The sequence below is a fragment of the Oncorhynchus nerka genome, linkage group LG20, assembly GCF_034236695.1.
Source record: "Oncorhynchus nerka isolate Pitt River linkage group LG20, Oner_Uvic_2.0, whole genome shotgun sequence".
Classification (NCBI taxonomy): domain Eukaryota; kingdom Metazoa; phylum Chordata; class Actinopteri; order Salmoniformes; family Salmonidae; genus Oncorhynchus; species Oncorhynchus nerka.
The window spans coordinates 32,188,219-32,204,389 of record NC_088415.1 but is presented as its reverse complement, the minus strand read 5'-3'; the positions used below and the strand labels follow the sequence as shown (position 1 = coordinate 32,204,389).

General features: G+C 45.0%; 1 long non-coding RNA gene across 2 annotated transcripts; it reads left to right on the top strand.

The window, feature by feature from the left end:
* Nucleotides 1-62: 62 nt before the first annotated feature.
* On the top strand, nt 63-11,925 carry LOC135562923 (uncharacterized). 2 transcript variants are annotated; one of them, XR_010460161.1, is made up of 3 exons: nt 92-368; nt 2,330-8,619; nt 10,825-11,925. It is a non-coding gene; the product is annotated as an uncharacterized LOC135562923 (long non-coding RNA). The 2 variants fall into 2 exon arrangements; XR_010460160.1 differs by having other exon boundaries at nt 63-8,619.
* The last annotated feature ends 4,246 nt before the right edge of the window (nt 11,926-16,171 follow it).

Below are 16,171 nucleotides of genomic sequence, written 5' to 3'. Positions count from 1 at the left end.
TTAATTAGGATTTTGTTAGCTAGTTCAAGCGTAGTTTGGTGGTGGTTATCATATGACTTGGCTTGTGAATGTTTAACGTGTGAGACTGTTTTCTGTAAGTGCAATTAAGTCTGTTTTCTTATTCTCTTCATACTTTACACTTAAATTGGGACCCATTTATAGCTGAGCAGATGCTCTGACGGAGGAGGAGAGCGGCTGTGTGGTAAATCTCTGAAGTCATCCAAACATCACGAGGCCAAGCTCCTCTCTCTGGCATGTGACCCACTAGAATGCATTCCATGTACTTGTACTGGAGTCTGCACATTCTGGAAGAGACGGACATGCAGTTGGAAAGGAGATAAACCCCCAGAACGGTCTCTTCTTCTGAGGTATGACAGAATCGTTTCTAGCCCTCGACTTGGGTTCCCTGAAAGTGTCGGATTTAAGTTGAAGTTGTAGATGCAGTGAGTTTTAGTGTTGTGTTGATTGCTAATTATCTCGGTGTGCCTCAATATTTTTTTAAGCAACGTGCAGGAATGTGATTTAGCAAAAGTCTCCTAGTCAAGTTAATGATTCAGCCCCCTTCTGAGATTATTAGTCATATTAGTCATGTTCCTTCCTGGAATAACGCTAAGTATAACAGCATAAATATGTCCAGCATACCTTCGCTGGGCAAGGCTACAATGTGAAAGTAATTTTGCAGTGACAGCCAAAATACACTATATATACAATGGTATGTGGACACCCCTTCAAATTAGTGGATTCGGCCATTTGAGCCACACTCGTTGCTGACCGGTGGATAAAATTGAGCACACCGCCATGCAATCTCCGTAGACAAACATTGAAAGTAGAATAGCCCATACTGAAAAGCTCCGTGACTTTCAACTTGGCACCGTCATAGGATGCCACCTTTCCAACAAGTCTGTTAGTCATATTTCTGACCTGCTAGAGCTTACCCCAGTCAACTGTAAGTGCTATTATTGTGAAGTGGGAGCGTCTAGGAGCAACAACTGCTCAGCCGCGAAGTGGTAGGCCACACAAACTCACAGAACGGAACCGCCGAGTGCTGAAGATGCAGCGCGTACAAATCGTTTGTCCTCAGTTGCAACACTACCGAGTTCCAAACTGGCTCTGGCTTCACCATCTGGCAGTCCGACGGATGAATCTGGGTTTGGCGGAAGCCAGGAGAACGCTACCTGCCCCGATGCATAGTGCCAACTGTAATGTTTGGTGAAGGTGGAATAATAGTCTGGGGCTGTTTTTCATGGATTGGGCTAGGTCCCTTTAGTTCCAGTGAAGGGAGATCTTAACTCTACAGCGTAGAATGACATTCTCTTGACGATTCTGTGCTTCCAAATTTGGCAACAGTTTCAGCATGACAATGCCCCCGTGCACAAAGCGAAGTCCATACAGAAATGGTTTGTCGATCGGTGTGGAAGAACTTGACTGGCCTGCCCAGAGCCTTGACCTCAAACTCATCGAACGCTTTTGGGATGAATTAGAGCGCCGACTGCGAGCCAGGCCTATTCGCCCAACATCAGTGCCCGACCTCACTAATGTAGCTCTTGTGGCTGAATGGAAGCAAGTCCCCGCAGTAATGTTGCAACAACTAGTGGAAAGCCTTCCCAGAAGAGTGGAGGCTGTTGTAGCAGTAAAGGGGGGACCAACTCCATATTAATGCCCATGATTTTGGAATGACATGTTCGATGAGCACATGTCCACATACTTTTGGTCATGTAGTGTGCTTCTGAGGAGAATGGGGCCTAAAGGGGTTAAAGGCTGTGGCTCCCCCTCCTGATCTCTCCTCTTGGTGTGGCCCAGATGGGCTAGTTTGAGTTTTTCAGATAACTTGGCAGGTCTGAGCAGAGATGAGGAAGGAGGGAAGTTCTCCTTGGCCCTGAGCTGTGGAGAGGCTGTGGAGAGGGGGGTGCTGGGGGGTTTGGTTCAGCTGAGAGGGGAGGCCGTGACAGTTTGGGCTAGACTGTTATGAGAGAATGAGGAGGTTAACAGAGAAAAAGGCCTGTGGTAACAGTGCTGACGCACGAGGGAAACATTAAGGGAGGGCAAATGGAATCCCTTGCAGGAGTCTCTAATCCCAGTGTTGACGGGGTCATGGAGCCGCTGGCGACAGCATGAATGTACTTTGCAACCCGCTGAAGGGGGAGAGAAACTAGCACTCTGATTGACGTAGTTAAGTAATTCATAGGTAACTGATAGTTATCAGCTAAGTGCCGGCCTCTACCCAAACAAAGTGTTCCATGGACCAGGGAAAGGGATAGAATCTAGCTCTTTTTAAAGGTCTGATAACTATCAATGTCTTATGAATGATTTACCTCTCCATATGTGCTAGTGACCCTCGACCCAGAAGAGCGTTCCATGGAGGGTTTATTAAGCTGCCGCTCCAGGAAGTATGATAGGTGGCCAAGCAGCAGGAGCTAAAGAGACAAGACTCAGCAGTGGAAAGCAATGGAACTTTGATTTCCTACCCCACAGCACAGCAGCCCCCCGTCTGCCTTTCCCCTCCGTAGCTTGGGATGGCAGGACGCTGCTTGGTGGAAGAGTCTCAGAGAAATCGTTCCTTTAGAGGGAAATGCTATCAGTCACACTATCGACTGTGCTCAACACTTCCTTGCTTTACTATTGTGTGTGTGGGATCCATCACATATGTGTAGATCAATTTAAATTCAATCACTTTTTGACAGCATCCCTTTTGACACGAATGAATCCTTCTTCAATACTACTTTGGCCATTGTAAAAGTGATCAGAAAGTGATTTTTTGGACCTGAAGGCCAAAACAAACAATACCAGTTAAGTTTGGACACACCTACTCATTCAAGGGATTTTCTTTATTTTTACTATTTTCTACATTGTAGAATAATAGTGAACTCAACAAATCTATGAAATGGCACATATGGAATCATATGTAGCAACCAAAAAAGTGTTAAACAAAATCAAAGAATATTTTCGATTTCTGATTCTTCAAAGTAGGCACCCTTTGCCTTGATGACAGCTTTGCACACTCTTGGCATTCTCTCAATCAGCTTCACCTAGAATGCTTTTCCAACAGTCTTGATGGAGTTCCCACATATGCTGAGCACTTGTTGGCTGCTTTTCCTTCACTCTGCGGTTCAACTCATCCCAAACCATCTCAATTGGATTGAGGTCAGGTGATAGTGGAGGCCAGGTCATCTGATGCAGCACTCATCACTCCTTCTTGGTCAAATAGCCCTTACACAGCCTGGAGGTGTGTTTTGGGTCATTGTCCTGTTGAAAACAAATGATAGTCCCACTAAGCGCAAACCAGATGGGATGGTGTATTGCTGCAGAATGCTGTGGTGGCCATGCTGGTTAAGTGTGCCTTGAATTCTAAATAAATCAGACGGTGTCACCAGCAAAGCACCCCCAGGCCATCACACCACCTCCATGCTTCACGGTGGGAACCACACATGCAGAGATCATCTACTATGTGTCTCACAAAGACACAGCGTTTGAAATCAAAAATATTTAATTTGGACTCATCAGACCAAAGGACAGATTTCCACCGGTCTAATGTTGATTGCTTGTGTTTCTTGGCCCAAATCTCTTTAGTTTTTCTGTCCTTTTAGTAGTGGTTTCATTGCAGCAATTCGACCATGAAGGCTTGATTTCATGCAGTCTCCCCTGAACAGTTTGATGTTGAGATGTGTTTGTTACTTTAACTCTGAAGCATTTATTTGGGCTGCAATTTCTGAGGCTGGTAACTCTAATGAACTTATCCTCTGCAGCAGAGGTAACTCTGGATCTTCCTTTCCTGTGGCGGTCCTCATGAGAGACAGTTTCATCATAACACTTGTTTTTTGCGACTGCACTTGAAGAAACGTTCAAAGTTCTTGAAATGTTCCGGATTGACTGACCTTAATGTCTTAATAAAGTAATAATGGAGTGTTGTTTCTCTTTGCTTATTTGAGCTGTTCTTGCCATAATCTGAACTTGGTCTTTTACCAAATAGGGCTATATTATGTATACCACCCCTACCTTGTCACAACACAACTGATTGGCTCAAATGCATTAAGAAGGAAAGAAGGCACACCTGTTAATTGAAATGCATTCCAGGTGACTACCTGATGAAGCTGGTTGAGAGAGTGTGCAAAGCTGTCATCAAGGCAAAGGGTGGCTACTTTGAAGAATCTAAAATTATTTGTTTAAGACTTTGGTTACTTCATGATTCAATATGTGTTATTACAGAGATCTGTCCTTTGGTCTGATGAGTCCAATTTTGAGATTTTTGGTTCCAACCGATGTGTCTTTGTGAGACGCAGAGTAGGTGAACAGATCATCTCATGTGTGGTTCCCACCGTGAAGCATGGAGGAGGTGGTGTGATGGTGTCGGGGTGCTTTGCAGGTGACACTGTCAGTGATTTATTTAGAATTCAAGGCACACTTAACCAGCATGGCTACCACAGCATTCTGCAGCGATACACCTTCCCATCTGGTGTGCACATAATTTGTTTTTCAGCAGGACAATGACCCAACCACCTCCAGGCTGTGTAAGGGCTATTTGACCAAGAAGGAGAGTTATGGAGTGCTGCATCAGATGATCACCTGACCTCAACCCAATTGAGATGTTTTGGGATGAGTTGGACCACAGAGCGAAGGAAAAGCAGCCAACAAGTGCTCAGCATATGTGGGAACTCCAAGACTGTTGGAAAAGCATTCTAGGTGAAGCTGGTTGAGAGAATGCAAAAAGTGTGCAAAGCTGTCATCATGCAAAGGGGTGGCTACTTTGAAGAATCTCACATTTCAAATATATTCTGATTTGTTTAACACTATTTTGGTTACTACATGATTCCATGTGTTATTTCATAGTTTTGATGTCTTCACTATTATTCTACAATGTAGATAATAGTAAAAAATAAAGAAAAACCCTTGAATGAGTAGGTGTGTCCAAACATTTGATTGGTACTGTACAAAATAAAGGTGTTCAAAGTTGAGCCATTTTGCATACCCCACCATACCATGAGACATCCATGTCTTCCTCACTGGAAAAGACAAACAGTTGAGATTGATAGCATTTAAAAGCTTACAAACAGGGTTGTCAAAGTATTTTATAATTTCTTGTGTGTGTATGTATATGTGTGTGTGTGTATATATATATATATATATTTGAAGTGTATATATATATATATATACACACAAAACAAATAGTTTTTAACCTTTTAAAGTCACATCAATGTTTTACTTATTCACATACTGTATGTTGTATTTTAGACATCATCTAAGGTGTTTGTGCTCTGCCCACCATCGGTTGAGACACAACATGCTCTTGAATACAGGGTGGGTGTCATGTTTTGGCGGATAAATGTACTAAAGTGGGAATAACATTTGAAATGGTTCCACGAAGGTGGTTGGGGGTCCACACATCCGAGAATGTTGACTTGAATAGGAATATCAGTTTTAATTGACACTATCAATCCTCCCTAGTAAACCTATTGAAATCATAGAAATATAGATAATAGAACATACATGACCATTGAAGTTGACATTCAACGATGTGTGGACTGGTGGTCATCTTTGTGGTAGTAATTAGAAGTAAAAATGTCAATCCAATGTAATTTTCAATGTGGTACGAGCTAAATTGCAGTGGTCTCAAGAAATCGGTCCGTTCTATGAATTATATTTCTATGGTTGAAATGACACACCCTGTATTCAAAAGCATGTTGTGCCTCGACCAATGAGGGGGACAACACAAAACCTCAGATGTGAAATTGGGTTTAAGCTACAACATATGCGTATGTGAAAAAAATCTGAGTTTACTTGTTTTTAGATAAACACCCCCCCCCCCCCCCCCCCCCAAAAAAAAACACTGAGCTTTTAAATGATCTCGAAATTAACCGTTTTATCTTTTCCAAATGATAAAGACACGGATGTCTTATGGTGGAGTACGCAAAATGAGTCAACTTCATCACCTGAATGTTTTGGCATTTAGATCCAAATAGTCCCTTTCGGACCACTTCGTCCATGGACAAACATGGGATGTTTTGTGCTGTCAAAGAGTGATTCAATTCAAATAGATTTCCCCATATCTTATTGTTTTATGTTGTGCTCATGTTTTTTTTGCTTGCTCTTTACAGCATTTGTGTTTGTATTGTGGAACTGATCCGTCTGTATATAGTGTTTAAGTGTGCTGGTTTATGTTGTATGTTTGTGACTGTCTGCCAATATGTTGGTGCGCGTACGTGCCCACTCTGGATTGGGTCCAGTGGCTGGTATTTATAACCCTGCTGTCAGGGCCTGGCTACAGTCAGACCGTGGGAATGTGGTAAAGGATTTCTGTGGTATTTTTAATGTTTGTTATTAAATATCCCCACACGGGACCATGACCAAACTCTCTGCCCCCTTCTATCTCTCCTCCTTTGCCGCCTCCTCCCCTACACATTTTTGCGTCCCGGAGAGAAAAAGCACCCTGGATCCGATAACAGCATGGCTCACATTACCGTGGAGATCCGGGAAGAGCAGCAGACAACTGTTGCTTCAGCTGGAGAAGCGAAGCGGCCATTGTTACTGCCAAGAGGCAGACTGACTGTACTGTATACCGACCCCACCCTAAACACAAGCTACAAAATAGCTGCTATATCACTGGCTTGCAGTGGGGCGGAAATATTTCTGAAAATGAACGCCCAAAAGACACCCTCTGTCTGTGTTTGTGATACCATAGTTTGTTATTTCAGAGATGTTTCCCAGATTACCTAGTGGCATTCTCAGTTAGATATGGAGCGACAGGTGATACTCTGTCCGTTAGCCAAAGCTGAGAAAACATCATTTAACACACATCAGCAGATTAGCAAGTGAGAGAAAACCCTCCTCTAACTCTTTCTGATGGTCACAGCCAGCATATAGATTTGGTCTTTTTTAAATGTATTTTTAGGGCTGTCACATGATAAAAAAGGTGTTAATTGCAGGATTTGCTGTGATTTAATCACAAATTCTGAATTTGCTCAAATTAAACTGCATTTTAAGATTTTTTTCCGTACATTAAACGTTACAAGAATATTGATGTAAGTTTGTCTGAAGTAATGGTTAGCACAATTTGGTGAATTGAGAAAGCACACGAACTTCAATGTCAACTTGGTTTACATAGTTGTTTTTGGCTGTATAGATGATGTATTTGAATGCCTTCAGACAATGCGATTAATCACGACACAAAAGGTGTGCACTACAATTCCAATACGTTGACTCTAGTTATTTAAGTCTGACTGCCCTATCTTTCTGGCATGTGTATATTAGTATGACTTCTCTTTCTATCATTTGCATCACACTTTTTATGATTTATGATCTTCATATGGTGGAACTTGTTACTTGGCTTTTGCGTTTTTGATTTCATTATATTATAGATTTCGTTCTGGGTGATCGATGCTTTTGCAGTATTCATCCCTCCTCGCATGTTTACAAACTAAATTACAACCATCTCATCCTTTTCTCTGCTGACACTCAATTCCAGGAAGTAATTTACTTCATCATCCACTAACTTTAAGAAAATGTTCTTTCCATCGTTTCCCGTGACTGCCCCTCAACTACCAATTTGTTTAGGAAGCACAATCACAGAGACAGAAGAAAAGCTTTTCCACACAAGCTGCCAAATGTATCCTTGTGGTTTTCTGTGTGTTTATGTTCATTTCTAGAGGGACAACATATCTGTGGAAAACCAAAAGCTCAGGGCTGGTGCTTTCCCTCTAGGGAGTGTAATGGTGGTAAAAATAGGAAATCTGTTTTTGGGACTGGAATTGCGATTGAAGTGTGTATCCCAGGGGTTTATTCATATTGCATGATGGGGAATCAATCATTCTCCTCTCACTCCACATAAGAAAAGCACACAACAATTTCCCCCTCTCTTAAGAAAATAGGACCTGACACATTGTAATTGCCCATTTGATATACCGTGTAACTGTCACATACTGTATATAACTTCAATATGGAAGTTGTGGCTCTTTTTCTCCGTTCCACACTTGCACTGCTCTCCATACCTCCAGCTGAACACATGTTGATGGTTGTAACTGTAGGAAGTGTGTGTGGGTGGAGGAGAATTCTGGCATTGGAAAATCCTCCTCTGCACTGACTTTTGGTTTGAACTATGTTAAACACAATCTGCTACATAGATCCACATGTTACTACTGCATGAAAATGATTCATTTTAGCTCCTACTGCCTCTCATAAAATAAATCCTCTACCACCGTACTGCCGGGAGTCGTCTTTTCATTCATTCACTTCATTCATTCAGTCTTCCATGGCCAATGCAACTAGGGACACAGCGGCACAACAAATACCAATTTACCCTGGCCTGGATAACTGGAAGTCTGGGACTGGCCTACTGTACCACGTGAACCTGAGTTAACAAAGGTGAATTCTATAGGAATCAGAGGCCCATTCTACTACAAGGTATTCCTAATTACAATGTCTGTAGTCAGTCTCTCGGTCACCCTGTCCACTCTCTGTTGAGGTCCAGATTGCAGACATGGCCCAGCCTCCACAGCCCATCATCATTTCACTGCAGCAGCCTGAGGGAGTGGAGAGAGATGGCTGTCACCGCTGGACCGGTGACTGGATGTTCTGTTGAAGTCGCTCTGCTGCTCCTGGATGGGAGGAAGACCTGGCTGTGGATGAAAGGTTTGTATTGGCTCAGTGTAACATGTAAAGGCTTGTCTCCGTTAGTGACAGTAGTTCCCTCTGACTTTTCATCTTCCTCAAAGATAGTTTTCGGCAGCAGTCCGTTGTCCGTCAGGGTGTGGTCGGTCGGTCGGTCCTCTGCAGGGGCCAGATAGTGTAACTGTGACTAATAGAAAACAGGGAATCATCCAGCGTGCACAAACAGAGATGTGCCTGTATGTCGCCAGCGCTGGGAATGGCCCAGATGATTAGCTACAGGAAGAAATAATTGCCAAATTTGCCACTCCATTTCATATAGAAAGGGCTTGTATGTGTGTGTTTTTGTTCTGCATGTCCTTATTTTCTCCAGTTGTAGTCCTATACTGCCTATGCTGCCCTAGCAAAAAGGCAGTAACTGCTCATTTGTTTGAAAATGAGTTAGTCATTTTTGCTACATAAAATACATGTTTAATCATGTGGGCAAGTATCCTGCCTCTATTGTGTTTTGGAGAAAATGGGGGGTCATGTTAGCAGTAACTGCATAAAGTTAAATAAAAGCAATTTTTCTCAGTTCCACGCTATGAGCAGTTACTGCCTTTTTGCTTGGTAGGGCAGTACATCTCTTTCCATTAGGTCAATTGGAGAACATTAAAAGGAAGGGGGAGGGGGGGTGCTACAGTATGGAGTCCTGCAGTCATGACTGCAACCAGGCAGCAGGCTGCCACAGAGTCAGGGCTGTGCTGTGTGTCTTAGAAGAAATGACTTCACGAGGCACTGGGGCCTCCACACTGCCCCAGGGTTGGTCTCCTCGGGCGCCGGCCACCTCCCTCAGCCAGCCTAAGTGTGTTGTTTATTTTAGTTTGCCTGTGAGAGTTAAAAATGGAATGTTTCAGCAACATAAAACGTTTCCTGTTTTGACGACTCCCCCTCGGAAAGCATTCCCTCTGCAGAAAGTTTCCTCAAAAGGGAGCGGTGATAGTTTGCGAGAAACCGAATGCACGAGTACTGTGTATTTTTGTTCTTAAAATGCCCATATCTTTGCGTGTTACAGGGTAGATTAGATTGCTTCATCAGCAGTGTCTCTATGCAGTTGCAGAATTCTTCCGACTCCAGAGAACCCACTATAATTCATTTTCTCAGAATGTGAGAGTGAAAGAGGTGTGAGAGAAGGAAGAAATACAGAATGCTAGAGAGGCACAGATCGAGAAGATAGTGGGAGTGAAGAGATGAGCGTTACAGCATGCATTAGAGTGACGAGAAGAGGATGGGGGTCTATGTTGACAATGTGTTGGCTTCCGGCTGTGTGCAGGTGCATTCTACCAGAACTCTAAGCCCCACCACCCCCTGCCGTCCGCCTCCGCTCACCTGACCACACACCACAAAGATCCTTAGATATGCATCCACCGCTCAATCTGAAGGGTGTTACGTTATGATGCTCCTACCCTCTGTTTCTTTGTAATAGAGTTGTCATAATGCTGCACACATGCAACTGCTCTTTGAAATGGTGTTCATGCAGGTGGGGGTGGTGGGAAGAGAAAGGTATTAGGGTAAATGAGACCGAGGGAAGATATCAATTGCATACTACTCACATCCTCTCTCCTCATCTCCCTCTCAAAACCCATTGGATGAGAAAACCAGAGTTCCCGCTCCTCTGAACTTCTCCTCCAATGGGTTTTGAGAAGGAGATGATGCGAGAGCACTCAAGGAGTATGCAATTGAGATCTTCCCAGTGTGTAAGGCCTCATTCTACAGGCGTAATGTGCTACCTTTGTCACTCAAGGGACAGAAGCACAATATTGTCAGTGATGACTCTTGGATGCAACCCCCCCCCCCCCCACTCCAAGTTTCCCCCAGTGCAACACTGTAACTCACCTCTCCAACACCATCACCTCTACCACCACTCATTCCTCAGCTCTGACCCCTCCACACCCTTTTTGTTGTTCCTCACCCCACTCAGCATATCTGTCTGCCAAATCTCTTAAATATCCATGTTTGCTTGATGTTTTGATCATTATTTTGAAAAATCAATGTTTACTTAGCTGAGGCCCTGAAATGGCTGTGTCTCTGACAGACAGGTCACAGCTGACTGGAACAGCAAATCTCCCATCAACCCCCAAACACACGTACACTCACAAATGTCTTACTGTGTCTAAAGCACATTTGTCTCCAAACCAAAGCATTCTGATGCCTTCCTAAAACCCTTCCTTTTTCCTCCTCTATATTTAGTCATGGCTCGACCAGACGATGAGGAGAACACTTCCCAATCAGCCACCACATTCCCTGAGACAACTGGCCTTACTGGCCCCTGTAAAACCCATCCTCTGGTTCCTGGCTGCCATGTTCCTTCCTCTATGATCCCCCGTTTATCCCACATTCCCTCTCTCCATGGGAATTTCAGTCACAGGGAAAAGGGAATTTCTCCCTGACCAGAAGTAGCCTACAGCAATGTCTACTGGGATAAAATAATGAAAGCTAATGTGCACAGACCTGAGCAGGTGATCACAATCAAGGTGAATTAATAGCGTGTTGATACATCAACGTTATTAGGAGGACAGTAGGACCAGAGAAGAGAATGGTGTGTTTCTGCTCCCCAGAGTGTGGTGCCCCCCACCCCAACACATCCCCGGGGGCACACTGCCTGCCCTCCAGTACCCCTACAGCACCCGATATCACAGAAAGGCCAAAAATATCATTGACATCAACCACCATAGCCACGGCCTATTCACCCCGCTATCATCCAGAAGGAGAGGTCAGGTGCATCAAAGCTGTGACCGAGAGACTGAAAAACAGCTGCTATCTCAAGGCCATCAGACTGCTAAATAGCCATCACTAGCCAGCCTCCACCCAGTACCCTGCCCTGAACTTAGTCCCTATCACTAGCCGGCAACCACCCGGTTACTCAACCCTGCACCTTAGAGAATGCTGCCCTATGTACATAGACATTGAACACCGGTCACTTTAATAATGTTTACATACTGTTTTACTCATTTCATATGTATATACTGTATTCTATATCATATTCAACTATTGCTGTATGTATATATACTTTTCTATCCTATGTATTCTAGATATACTACATATTCTATCCCCATACTGTACATAATGTCTATACTTCCCATCACACATACTGTATATGCTCCAGACTCTGACATTTTGCTCGTCCTAATATTTATACGTTTCTTAATTCTTTTACTTTCAGGTTTGTGTGTATTGTTGTGAATTGCTAGATATTACTGCACGGTTGGATCTAGGAACACAAGCAATTCACTACACCCAGCAATATCTGCTTAATGTGTATGTGTCCAATAAAATGTGATTTGTACTGTGTGTGTGTGCTAGAGAGAGTATATGTGTAGACAACCATACGCTCTAGTTGAGCTCGACCCTGTAGGGGAGAGAAAAACATGACCTTTGTGGCGCACTACTCCCTGAGAGGCCAGAGTCAGTACTTAACCCTTGGGACCGACCAGTCAACATGGAGTCATTCATCACATAACGCCAGACCAAAAACACTCCTCCTCCAGGTCTGTCTGAGAGCTCACTTCCCCCACAGCCCCTAGTCCCAACCCCTTCACATTATGTGCGCCAATCAAATATATTCATAGCTTCTTACATAATAATTTTGACCTTCATCAAGTGGTTATTCTAGTCTGCTCGTCCACAATTGCTCTCTTATTTATTACTGGAAACCAAGGTAACCTCGCTCATAAGACAACCAATCCGTCATTGATACAGTGACGAATGTTGAGAAACCAGAGAATTGCGCACATTCACAATCTAAAAGTAGGTCAAGACAAAGTGTTTCTTAAGTCTTTTCCATAAACCTGCTGATGTAATGGTGACCTACAAAAGCAGATGGGGTTTGGGGCCCTCTGCGGTGGCCTGGCTACTCCAGCCCAAGCGCCTGGTGGCTCTACAGGAGGAAAGGAGCACCGGCCCTTTAAGATCGCCTTCTCAACACAGCTTTATGTTTTATTAACGTTTTTCTTCTGCTTGAGTTCCAGTTCCTCCTGCTTCGTGAAACAAAGCCATAATAGAATAAAATGTGTATCCAATTGTTATTTTTTCCAACAGTAGGCAGATGTGTTCCATTTGATGTAACAGAGTAGCTCTCCTCTGAGTGAGCAGCAGCATTGTTACATTACTAAGTTCAGAGGATAATGTTTGCTCTTACATCACGACCAGAACTATCCGGCGTTGTCCACCATGACCTCTCAACTTGACTTTCTAAACTCTCAGGACCAGACCAGGTCGATCAGACCTGTGGTCAACCATGGTTTGACCATGTGATCCAGTTTGACATCAGAGGGGACATTATATACCAGATTTTAACCCAAGAATCAGTCCTGTGGAGATGTTAGACATCCTCTTGTGTGGCTCATCTATTATGGCCTCTCATACAAGGTGCAGAACCATCCAAGCATGCTGTTAAACCCACCACTATGTCCTTGAGCTAAGAGCTCTGTCTGCTACAATCATTGGATATGGCCTCAAAGAGAGAGATTTGAACCCAGGCCCAGGCAAGCATCTGCAGCCTGGGCAAAAGGCAGGGGTGGATGGAGAGAGGGAGGTGAATTGGACATGGAGGAGAGCTTGCATTCTTGCTCTGTTCTGGTTGCATGTGAAGCTGAAAGCTACATAGCATTACTGTGGGTCTGCGTGCTGTGGTGAGTTAGGCCTGTTTCCCAACAGCACCACATACAAAGCCGGACCAGACCAGACCACACAGATACCAGGACCCAGCTGGGGCTCTCAGCCCTCCTCTCACAGAACTTCACTCTCACTCCACTGCTCTATCCCTGACTCGCTTTCTCCCCCCTCTCTCTTCTCCCTTACATACCGGGCTCTGTGTCTCTCCCTCTCTCTTCTGCTCTATCCCTGCCCCCTCTCTCTTGCTCTCTCTCTCCTCTGTCTCCATGTACTTATATGCTTCCTCTCTCTCTCTCTCTCTCTCTCTCTCTGTCTCCATGTACTTATCTGCCTCCAATCTCTCTCTCTCTCTGTGTCCATGTACTTATCTGCTTCCTCTCTCTCTCTCTCTCTCTCTCCTCTGTCTCCATGTACTTATCTGCCTCCTCTCTCTCTCTCCTCTGTCTCCATGTACTTATCTGCCTGCTCTCTCTCTCTCTCTCTCTCGCTCTCCTCTGTCTCCATGTACTTATCTGACTCCTCTCTCTCTCGCTCTCCTGTCTCCATGTACTTATCTGCTTCCTCTCTCTCTCCTCTGTCTACATGTACTTATCTGCCTCCTCTCTCTCTCTCCTCTGTCTCCATGTACTTATCTGCCTGCTCTCTCTCTCTCTCTCTCTCTCGCTCTCCTCTGTCTCCATGTACTTATCTGACTCCTCTCGCTCTCTCTCTCTCCTCTGTCTCCATGTACTTATCTGACTCCTCTCGCTCTCCTGTCTCCATGTACTTATCTGCCTCCTCTCTCTCTCTCTCTGTCTCCATGTACTTATCTGCTCCCTCTCTCTCTCTCCTCTGTCTCCATGTACTTATCTGACTCCTCTCCTGTCTCCATCTCTTATCTCCTCTGTCTCCATGTACTTATCTGACTCCTCTCTGTCTCGCTCTCCTGTCTCCATGTACTTATCTGACTCCTCTGTCTCCATGTACTTCTCTGCCTCCTCTCTGTCTCAGTGTACTTCTCTGCCTCCTCTCTCTCGCCTCTCTGTCTCCATGTACTTCTCTGCCTCCTCTCTCTCGCTCTCTCTGTCTCCATGTACTTCTCTGCCTCCTCTCTCTCGCCTCTCTGTCTCCATGTTCTTCTCTGCTTCCTCTCTGTCTCCGTGTACTTCTCTTCCTCCTCTCGCTCTCCTCTGTCTCCATGTACTTCTCTGCCTCCTCTCTCTCGCCTCTCTGTCTCCATGTACTTCTCTGCCTCCTCTCTCTCGCCTCTCTGTCTCTGTGTACTTCTCTTCCTCCTCTCTCTCTCCTCTCTCTGTCTCCGTGTACTTCTCTGCCTCCTCTCTCTCGCCTCTCTGTCTCTGTGTACTTCTCTTCCTCCTATCTCTCTCCTCTCTGTCTCCATGTACTTATCTGCCTCCTCTCTCTCTCCTCTGGCTCCATGTACTTCTCTGCCTTCTCTGTCTCCATGTACGTATATCTCTCTCTCGCTCTCCTCTGTCTCCATGTACTTATCTGCCTCCTCTGTCTCCATGTACGTATCTCTCTCTCTCTTGCTCTCCTCTGTCTCCATGTACTTATCTCTCTCTCTCTCGCTCTCCTCTGTCTCCATGTACTTCTCTGCCTCCTCTCGGTCTCCATGTACTTCTCTGCATCCTCTCTCTCTCCTCTCTGTCTCCGTGTACTTATCTGCTTCCTCTCTCTCTCTTCTCTGTCTCCATGTACTTATCTGCCTCCTCTCTCTCTCTCCATGTACTTATCTGCCTCCTCTCTCTCTCTCTCTCTCTCTCTCTCTCTCTGTCTCCATGTACTTATCTGCCTCCTCTCTCTCTCCTCTGGCTCCATGTACTTCTCTGCCTTCTCTGTCTCCATGTACTTATCTGCCTCCTCTCTCTCTCTCTCTCTCTCTCTCTCTCTCTCTCTCTCTCTCTCTCTCTCTCTCTGTCTCCATGTACTTATCTGCCTCCTCTGTCTCCATGTACTTATCTCTCTCTCGCTCTCCTCTGTCTCCGTGTACTTCTCTGCATCCTCTCTCTCGCCTCTCTGTCTCCGTGTACTTCTCTGCCTCCTCTCCCTCTCCTCTCTGTCTCCGTGTACTTATCTGCCCCCTCTCTCTCTCCTCTCTGTCTCCGTGTACTTATCTGCCTCCTCTCTCTCTTCTCTCTGTCTCCATGTACTCATCTGCTGCACCTCTCTCTCTCCTCTGTCTCCATGTACTTATCTGCCTCCTCTCTCTCTCCTCTGTCTCTCTCTCTCTCCTCTGTCTCCATGTACTTATCTGCCTCCTCTCTCTCCTCTGTCTCTCTCTCTCCTCTGTCTCCATGTACTTATCTGCCTCCTCTCTCTCTCTCCTCTCTGTCTCCATGTACTTCTCTGCCTCCTCTCTCTCTCTCTCTCTGTCTCTCTCTCTTGCTCTCCTCTGTCTCCATGTACTTATCTGCCTCCTCTCTGTCTCTCTTCTCTGTCTCTCTCTCTCTCTCTGTGTCTCTCCTCTGCTCTCTGTCTCCATGTACTTCTCTGCCTCCTCTCTCTCTCCGTGTACTGCCTCCTCTCTCTCTCTCTCTCTCCTCTCTGTCTCCATGTACTTATCTGCCTCCTCTCTCTCGCCTCTGTCTCCGTGTACTTATCTGCCTCCTCTCTCTCTCCTCTGTCTCCATGTACTTATCTGCTTCCTCTCTCTCTCTCTCTGTCTCCATGTACTGTATCTGCTCTCTCTCTTCTCTGTCTCCATGTACTTATCTGCCTCTCTCTCTCTCTCTCTCTCCTCCTCTGTCTCTCTCTCTCTCTCTCTCTCTCTCTGTCTCCATGTACTTATCTGCCTCTCTCTCTGTCTCCATGTACTTATCTGCCTCCTCTCTCTCTCTCTCTCCATGTACTTATCTGCCTCCTCTCTCTCTCTCTCTCTCTCTCTCTCTCCATGTACTTATCTGCCTCCTCTCTCTCTCTC